General features: G+C 46.0%; 1 protein-coding gene and 1 non-coding gene across 5 annotated transcripts in view; one reads left to right on the top strand and one right to left on the bottom strand.

Moving 5' to 3' along the window:
* The first annotated feature begins 3,808 nt into the window (after positions 1 to 3,808).
* IL1R1 (interleukin 1 receptor type 1) overlaps positions 3,809 to 7,830 on the top strand; it is an 83,499-nt gene continuing 79,477 nt past the window's right edge. For 3 of the 4 annotated variants that reach the window (XM_061155868.1, XM_061155865.1, XM_061155864.1), the window contains exon 1: positions 3,815 to 4,257. The gene's annotated coding sequence lies outside the window, so the exon portion shown is untranslated. Of the gene's footprint in view, positions 4,258 to 7,830 lie in introns of all 4 variants that reach the window. The other variant, XM_061155871.1, reaches the window with a different exon arrangement.
* LOC133065735 (small nucleolar RNA SNORD86) lies at positions 5,528 to 5,612 on the bottom strand. The gene has a single exon (XR_009694992.1). It is a non-coding gene; the product is annotated as a small nucleolar RNA SNORD86 (small nucleolar RNA).

Genomic DNA, 7,830 nt, shown 5'->3' with positions numbered 1-7,830 from the left:
TGGACCAGTGCTGCTCAAACTTTACCATGCACCCAAGTCACATGGAAATCTTATTAAAATGCTAATTCTGAGTCAGTTGTTCTGGGGCAAATGCGAATCTGCATTTCTAGCATATTTCCTGATGATGCCCCTGCTGGCGGGTGGCCACACTTTGTGTAGCATGGATTTAGATTATGCTGTATTTTTTTCCAGAGGTAGAAACTGAAGTCCAGGGAAGTGAAATTGACTCCTCAAAGGCACCTTCATGAAATTAAAAGTGTCACTCACTCAGTTGTGTCTGACTGTTTATGACCCCATGGACTGTAGCCCGCCAGACTCCCTTGTCTGTGGAATTCGCAAGAATCCTGGAGCAGGTTGCCATTTTCTTCTCCAGGGGATCTTCCCTATCTAGGGACTGAACCTAGGTCTCCTGCACTGTGGGGAGGTTCTTTACCATCTGAGCCATCTTAAGCCCCCCATGAAGTTAAAGCAGGCCCTTTTACCGGGGTCTGCTGGGGCCCAGGGAGGTGTCTGTTTAATTACCAAATTAACTACAAAATTGCTGAACCTAGTAAAACAGGGTCCCCACCCTTTCTTAAGGACCTGTAGTACGTGGCAGGCGAGGTGAGGTCAAATTCCAGGTATGGACATGCTTGCACAGGCACACACACGTGTGCAGGCCTGCACACGCACATTCCCATGCTTTTTTGCATTCTCCGTTCTCATCAGTTTTGATGTGTAGGGAACATGTGGATAACACCTGGATTAAGGAAACACATGAAGCACATGGATTATAGCCACACTCAAGGTATTCTTAAATGCAGATTCATTCTGAATGTGTCAGCTTTTCCATAAAACTATTATGGGGAAAGATATGAGTTATTTCTGACCTATTAAGTATAAATATGGATGTTCCAGAGTTCTGCAAAGGCCATGTTGCTGATATAATTGTGTCCTGGTGACGGCTTCTGAGAGTTTTCATGGTAAAAGCTGCAGGTTTTGCTCAGTGAGTTCTGAGCTCTAGCCTTTATAAAGGACCCTGGAGTTTGGGGATTTTCCATAAACTTCTGGTATTGGATTGTTATTGCCTGGTATGACTATTTTTTCCTCCTGAACTCTGTCGGGGGGCGGGGGACTAAGCAACTTACCAAACCCAGTCGGGAGTGTGTATGTGTATGTGTGTACGTGTGTGTGTGTGTCTCCTTGCTGAGAAGTGGGCCGGAGGAAGGGAGATGTTGTCTGGTTGGAAAAGAGGATCAGAAACATCCTGGAAACGAAAATCTTTCCTCTCCACTAAGTGCTGAATAAAGAAAAACTGATTAGGGAAAACAAACTCCTATTTTGGGAGGCAAATATCAATACCTACAGTGGGTTAAGCCTGTTAGTGTCTCGTCCATGGCCTCCCCATCAACTGGGTAGTAAGTTTCTTGGGGACAAGAGCTGGGTCTTCCTGATTTTGTTGTTGTTGTTCTACCAAAGAGCATAGGGAGGGTCTTGCTCCTAGTGGGAGCCAGAAACATCTCTTCAGTGAAATGTCATTCACCTCAAGCGTTTATAGGACCTGGCCAGCAGCCTAGAAGGTACTAGAGTATTTCTGAAGATCTAATGGCTCAGATCAGTGGGGCTACCTCTGGAGCTGGGGGTGGATTAGGTCCCCGAAACCTCAGCTACTCCACATTGGAGGAAGGGTGGGGACTTCTCCCTGCCCCTCATCACCCTAGACCTTTGAGTGTTATTGCTGTTCAGTCGTTCAGTTGTGTCCGACTCTTTGCCACCCCATAGACTGCAGCACGCCAGGCTTGCCTTTCCTCCATTGTCTCTCAGAATTTGCTCAGATTCATGTCCATTGAGTCAAAGATGCCATCCAACCATCTCATCCTCTGTCGTCCTCCTGCCCTCCTGCCTCCTGCCCTCAATCTTTCCCAGCATCAGGGTCTTTTCCAATGAGTCAGCTCTTCTCATCAGGGCATCTCAGCTCTTTCAGTGAGGTTATGTCTTTAGCAGTCTGTTGATACACCAGATGTCCAGGGCCTGGACACACCCATTAAGATAGGTTAAAAATGTCAGTGAAACTTCTACAGGAGTGGTCCCCAACCTTTTGGGCATCAGGGTAGGGACTGGTTTTGCGGAAGACAATTTTTCCACCAACTGTGGGCTGTAGGGGATGGTTTCAGGATGATTCAAGCGTATTACATTTCTTGTGCATTCTATATCTATTATTCTTACATCAGCTCCGCCTCAGATCATCAGGCATTAGATTCCAGAGGTTAGGGACCCCTGGACTACAAGAATGTTGCCTTAACCTCAAGACTATTCTGTTTATTTCCTAATGTTGAAAGCTCAGTCCACTGCAGTTCAGGTGGACCATTTGGTCTCTCAATTAAAGCTCATTAGACTACCAATTAATCACAGCTACTTGTAATTACCTAGCCTGGGAAAGCATTCTGGGAAGCCCTTCTGGAACAGCTACCGAGAAGGGTGAGGAAATTGCACCCTCCCTGAGTACATACTCCCTGTTCCCAAATAAACAGCACAGGTGCCTGGAAAGAAAGAGCGAGGTCAGATTGGACTCCACCCAGGTTCCACCCTACCTGACTGAGGGATCTCAGGGAAGGCATTTGCCTTTTCTGTGCCTCAGTTGCCTGATCTGTAAAATGGGCTGAAAGAATTGAAAGTTCCTAGAAATGAGCCTGATGCATAGTAAGTGCCCACTCTTGCTGTCTCTGTTCTTTTTAGGGAGTGAAAACATGGATTCAGAGCATGGGGCATCACCCCAAGATGTGGAAGGGGGTACTGCTGCATGAATCTTGGTGAAGACTGGAAATGTGGGGAGAGGGGGTCGAGGAGGAGGGGGAGTGTTGTGTCGGTCAGGGCATCACGTTCAAGAGGAGAAGGGGAGTCGGGTCAGGAGGGTGGCTGCACAACCTGGGCTGTTTGAATGTTGCCTTTTTTTTTGTTTATAATGTGGGCCATTTTTACAGTCTTTATTGAATTTGTTACAATATTGCTTCTGTTGTTTACTTGTTGGTTTTTTGGCCTCAAGGCATGTAGGGTCTTATTTCCCTGACCAGGGATCAAACCCACACTCCTGCTTTGGGAGGCAAAGTCTTTAACCCCTGGACCACCAGGGAGGTCCCTGAACATTGTCTTCTGGAGTCAGTGGTGGCCCATTCAAGTGGGCACAGAATTCTTTTGAAGGGCAGTGGGGGCAAGGTGGAGAGGTGTGTAGAGCCTGCTGGGGGTGGGCCTTGGGTACCAGGATATAAGCTCTGGCCAGTTTGGTCCTTGTGTTTCAGACTCTGAGTAGGGCTCTGATAGGTGGGACCTGGGTTGTGTTGAGAACATGAAACTGGGTGTGGGGTGCAGGGGGGGCCCCTGAGAGACAGTTAGAGGAGGGGTTCGGCAGCCCCCTCTCTCATGCATGGGATCAGGCTGCTGCGAGTGGGAGCCAGAGGCTCGGGTTGGGACCCCATCTCCCCGAATCCCCCTGAGGCCAGGGATGACCAGTGGGTCTCCTCACCTCCTGGATGCTGCAAGAGATCCCTGCAGGGTCCCCAGCGCACGTGGCAGGGGCGGTGGGTGCATTAGGAGGAGACCCTGCATCTGAAACATACAAACACTTGAAGGAAGGGTCCTTCGGTATCGCTGGGAGCTCACATCTGTGGATGTCATTAGAAGGGTCTGGAGGTGGGAGAAGAGGGAGGAGGTGGGAGACTCCAGGCCTGGCTTTGACTGGTCCAGACTCTGATGACGGGAACTGTGACAGACTGGATGTCGGCGGGTCAGCCCGGCCCGGTCTGTGGCTCCGTCATTAGAAGAGAGACAGCCTGTGAACTGTTGCAGTGAGTGTGCAGCGGAGAGTGTGGTATTTCGAAAGGGCTTGGCACGTTTTCTGAGTGTTTCTGGCTGCCTGCCCAGCTCCGAGTCTCCTGCTCACAGCTCCCTACATGTGTCACAGCTGAGGATTAAAGCCCTAACAGGCGTCACTGGAGCCCACTTTCTCCTTTCGCCCAGCCTCTGCACAGCTGGGGCTTCTGACAAGCTGTGGGGCCTCGCCCTCCGGTGCGCTGAGCAGCCCTGGAGCTCTTGAGAAAAAGAAAACCACCATCAGCAACGCCATTCAGGGCTGATTTTCAAGATGCACTTTTGTTTTTAATAACCACCGTCAGTTCAGCGGGCTTCACACGTGGGAAAAGAAACGCCGCGGGCTGAGCCTGAGTTACCGCCTCTGGTGGGGCCAGCCGTTCCCGCAGCCTCCAGTAACGAGGAAAGGAGTGGGTAAGATGATGGATTTGCACTTTAGCTTTTGTTTCTGCATTTTTTTCCCCCTCCTTTTTCCTTTGTTTACTTATGCGCTGAAGTATTTAGGAAGGAGGAATGCAGTCTGATAAAACTGACAATGTTGTGCTGTTTTTTAAAACAAGATTTGAAGGATTTCTTAGTGTCGTGAGGCTCTGTAGGCACATTTAAAACCCTGCGTGTGCCTGTGAGCCCTACTAATAGATCACCTGTGATTGTTGTTACTGTTATAGTCGCTCAGATGTGTTTAACTCTTTACAACCCCGTAGATTGTAGCCCGCCAGGCTCCTCTGTCCATGGGATTTCCCAGGCAAGAATACTGGAGTGGGTTCGTATTTCCTTCTCCAGGGGATCTTCCTGACCTGGGGATCAAGCTTGCATCTCCTGTATTAGCAGGCGGGTTCTTTACCCCTGAGCCACCTGGGAAGCCCCATCTATGATTACATATGTTTTACTCTATGAAGATTAACTAAGAAATATGTGGGAGATATACGGCTATATACTTCCTCTTAGCCATCAAAGGCTTCTCTGGCGGCTCAGAGGGTAAAGAGGCTGCTGGTAATGCAGCAGACCTGGGTTCGATCCCTGGGTCGGGAAGATCTCCTGGAGAAGGAAACGGCAACCCACTCCAGTATTTTTGCCTGGGGAATTCCATGGACAGAGGAGCCTGGCGGGCTACAGTCCATGGGGTTGCAAAGAGTTGGGCATAACTAAGCAACTAATACACATGGCCATATACATCATGAGGTTTAAGTGAAGGATATTGTAATGTTCTTTTTTTTAAAAAGTCTTTTTAAAATTTGTTACAATATTGTTTCTGTTTAATACTTTGGTTTTTCACCTGGAAAGCATGCAGGATCCTAGCTCCCTGACCAGGGATCAAACACACACCTCCTGTATGGGAAGGTGAAATCTTAACCACTCAACCACAAGAGAAGTTCCTGTAAAGTCCTTTTAAAAATGCTGTAGCTGATGGCAGAATTAAGACTTACTTTATGACTTTCCTTTATGCTTCTACGGTTCTAGAGTGGCATCATCTCAGCCTGTGTTTGGCTGAAGGCATTGCATTATTATAAACTGACATCACTGATTGCATTTAAGATTATAATATGTTGTTTTATCAAGACTTGTGCATGCTTCCTTCCATAAAGACTTACAATGGAATCTTGAAAACTTGAGCGTGGTTTTTTGTTGTTATTGCTGTTTATTGGTTTTTATTTTTATTGGGCTCTAGAAACTGGGCCCAGGGAATCACTCAGAGACCAGGACTGGCTATCACCCCCCGATCAGAGGTCTGTGTAGGTCAGCGAGTCCTAGGGCATCACTGTATGGAGCATGCTTTTTCAGAGGCATTGCAAATATTGCACTTGAAGTTGTAAGGAGACTGTAGGCTCTCAGGGGATGGTCCGTATTGTCTTATTGAGTCAGTGAGTGGAAGTCACTCAGTCATGTCGGACGGTTTGTGACCCTATGGACTATGGATCCATGGAATTCTCTAGGCCAGAATACTGGAGTGGGTAACCTTTCCCTTCTCCAGATCTTCCCAACCCAGGGATTGAACCCAGATCTCATGCATTACAGGTGGATTCTTTACCAGACGAGTCACAAGGGAAGCCCGAGAATACTGGAGTGGGTAGCCTCTCCCTTCTCCAACTCAGGAGTTGAACTGGGGTCTTCTGCATTGCAGGCAAGTTCTTTACCAACTGAGCGATCAGGGAAGCCTTGCTGGACACCCTTGATCTCCATATACCCTATAATAGTGTTGTTGTGTGAAAGAATAAGGAAATGGGTCAGTCAGAATTCGAGATGTTTAAGGAAAGAAGAAAACAAAATGAGGTCAACCATTCAATTCAATTTAAATCTCCCTCTTGCTCTTTCGCCAAATGTGACTTTGCATGTGGCTGTGAGCAGATGAAGGGCTAGATGGTGGAAAGGACACTTCACGAGGTTCAGTGAGTGACTGGACGGCCTGGTGAATCATTGTGTCCACCTCCAGGAGCCTGGGGGCCACCGTGTGTGTGCTGGGGGCGGGGGAAGTCTGTTCCACTGGAGGTGGGCGGATTGCTGGGGAAAGTGGAATGTGCTGTCTGGAAGGACTGGGGACATTTCTCGACATTTCTGAATTTGATCTTCCTGATTGCAGTGATGAATTTTCTTTATCTGAAAATGTATTTGTTTTAGAGTTTCTTCAATATTTGTTCTAATTTACTTTATATTATTATACTTTAATACTTTCCACGCTTTTAAAACAGAAAAGTTAACTTAGATATTAGTACATTTTATTTTTATTTAAAACTTTTTTTTTTAGTGTATAGCTGATTGACAATGTTGTGTTAATTTCAGCTGTACAGTAAAGTGAATCAATTATATATAGAGCCGCTCTTTTTCAGATTTTTTTCCCCCGTATAGGTCATTACAGAGTATTGACTAGAGTTCTCTGCGCTATACAGCTGGCCCTTGGTGGTTATTTTTTATATAGTAGTATGTATATGTTAATCCCAGATTCCCAATTCATCCTTTGCCTCTTCTCCCTTTGGTAACCATGTTTGTTTTCTGTGTAAGTGACTCTGTTTTGTTCCATAAATAAGTTCACTAGTATAATTTTTATATTCCACATCAGTAATATCAAACGGTATTTGTCTTTCTCTGACTTCACTTAGTATGATCTCTAGATCCATCCACATTGCTACAAATGGCATTATTTCATTCTTTTCATGGCTAAGTAGAATTCTATTCTGTGTGTGTGTGTACCCATATATATGCCACATCTTCTTTATCTGTTCATCTGTTGACAAGCTGTGAGGAATTTTAAAAGAAGCCTATGGACTGTCTCTACTCAACAGTTTTTATTTTTTATTATTCTTTATTATTCAGCTTTTACTCTTTAACACACAAACTTTGGGGGCACTGTTAAGTTGCTGAGGAATGAAACTCTCAGGCAAGGTCACGGAGTGGCTAAGATCCACTGCTTAAGTATTGTCTTTAAAAATGTATACAGGCTACAGACACTCATGATCAAAAGTACAATTGAAAAAGAATATGTAGAGATAAATTAAAAAGGTAAAACATAAAAACCTAACATTGTGAGATGAATACTATCAGTGTTTGACTGGGTGTGGTTTTCTCAAAACACACTTACATTTTGGAAAAAGCATGCTTGGACATACATGTTGTTTTATCACCCACTTTTGCCTTTCAGGGGAGAAGGCAATGGTACCCCACTCCAGTACTCTTGCCTGGAAAATCTCATGGACGGAGGAGCCTGGTAGGCTGCAGTCCATGGGGTCGCGAAAAGTCAGACATGACTGAGCGACTTCACATTCACTTTTCGCTTTTATGCATTGGAGAAGGAAATGGCAACCCACTCCAGTGTTCTTGCCTGGAGAATCCCAGGGATGGGGTCGCACAGAGTCGGACACGACTGAAGTGACTTAGCAGTTTGCCTTTCAGGAGTATGTTGTGAGGGTCTTGTCCTGCTAATGAACTTCTTCCTACAAAAGCTTTTTAGTCACATGACACAGATGACTTATTAAATCATGTCGGTATATTTGA

Source organism: Dama dama, chromosome 11 (genome assembly GCF_033118175.1).
Source record: "Dama dama isolate Ldn47 chromosome 11, ASM3311817v1, whole genome shotgun sequence".
NCBI lineage: Eukaryota > Metazoa > Chordata > Mammalia > Artiodactyla > Cervidae > Dama > Dama dama.
Note: the sequence above shows the minus strand (reverse complement) of the source record. Positions and strands in the feature narration are given on the sequence as shown.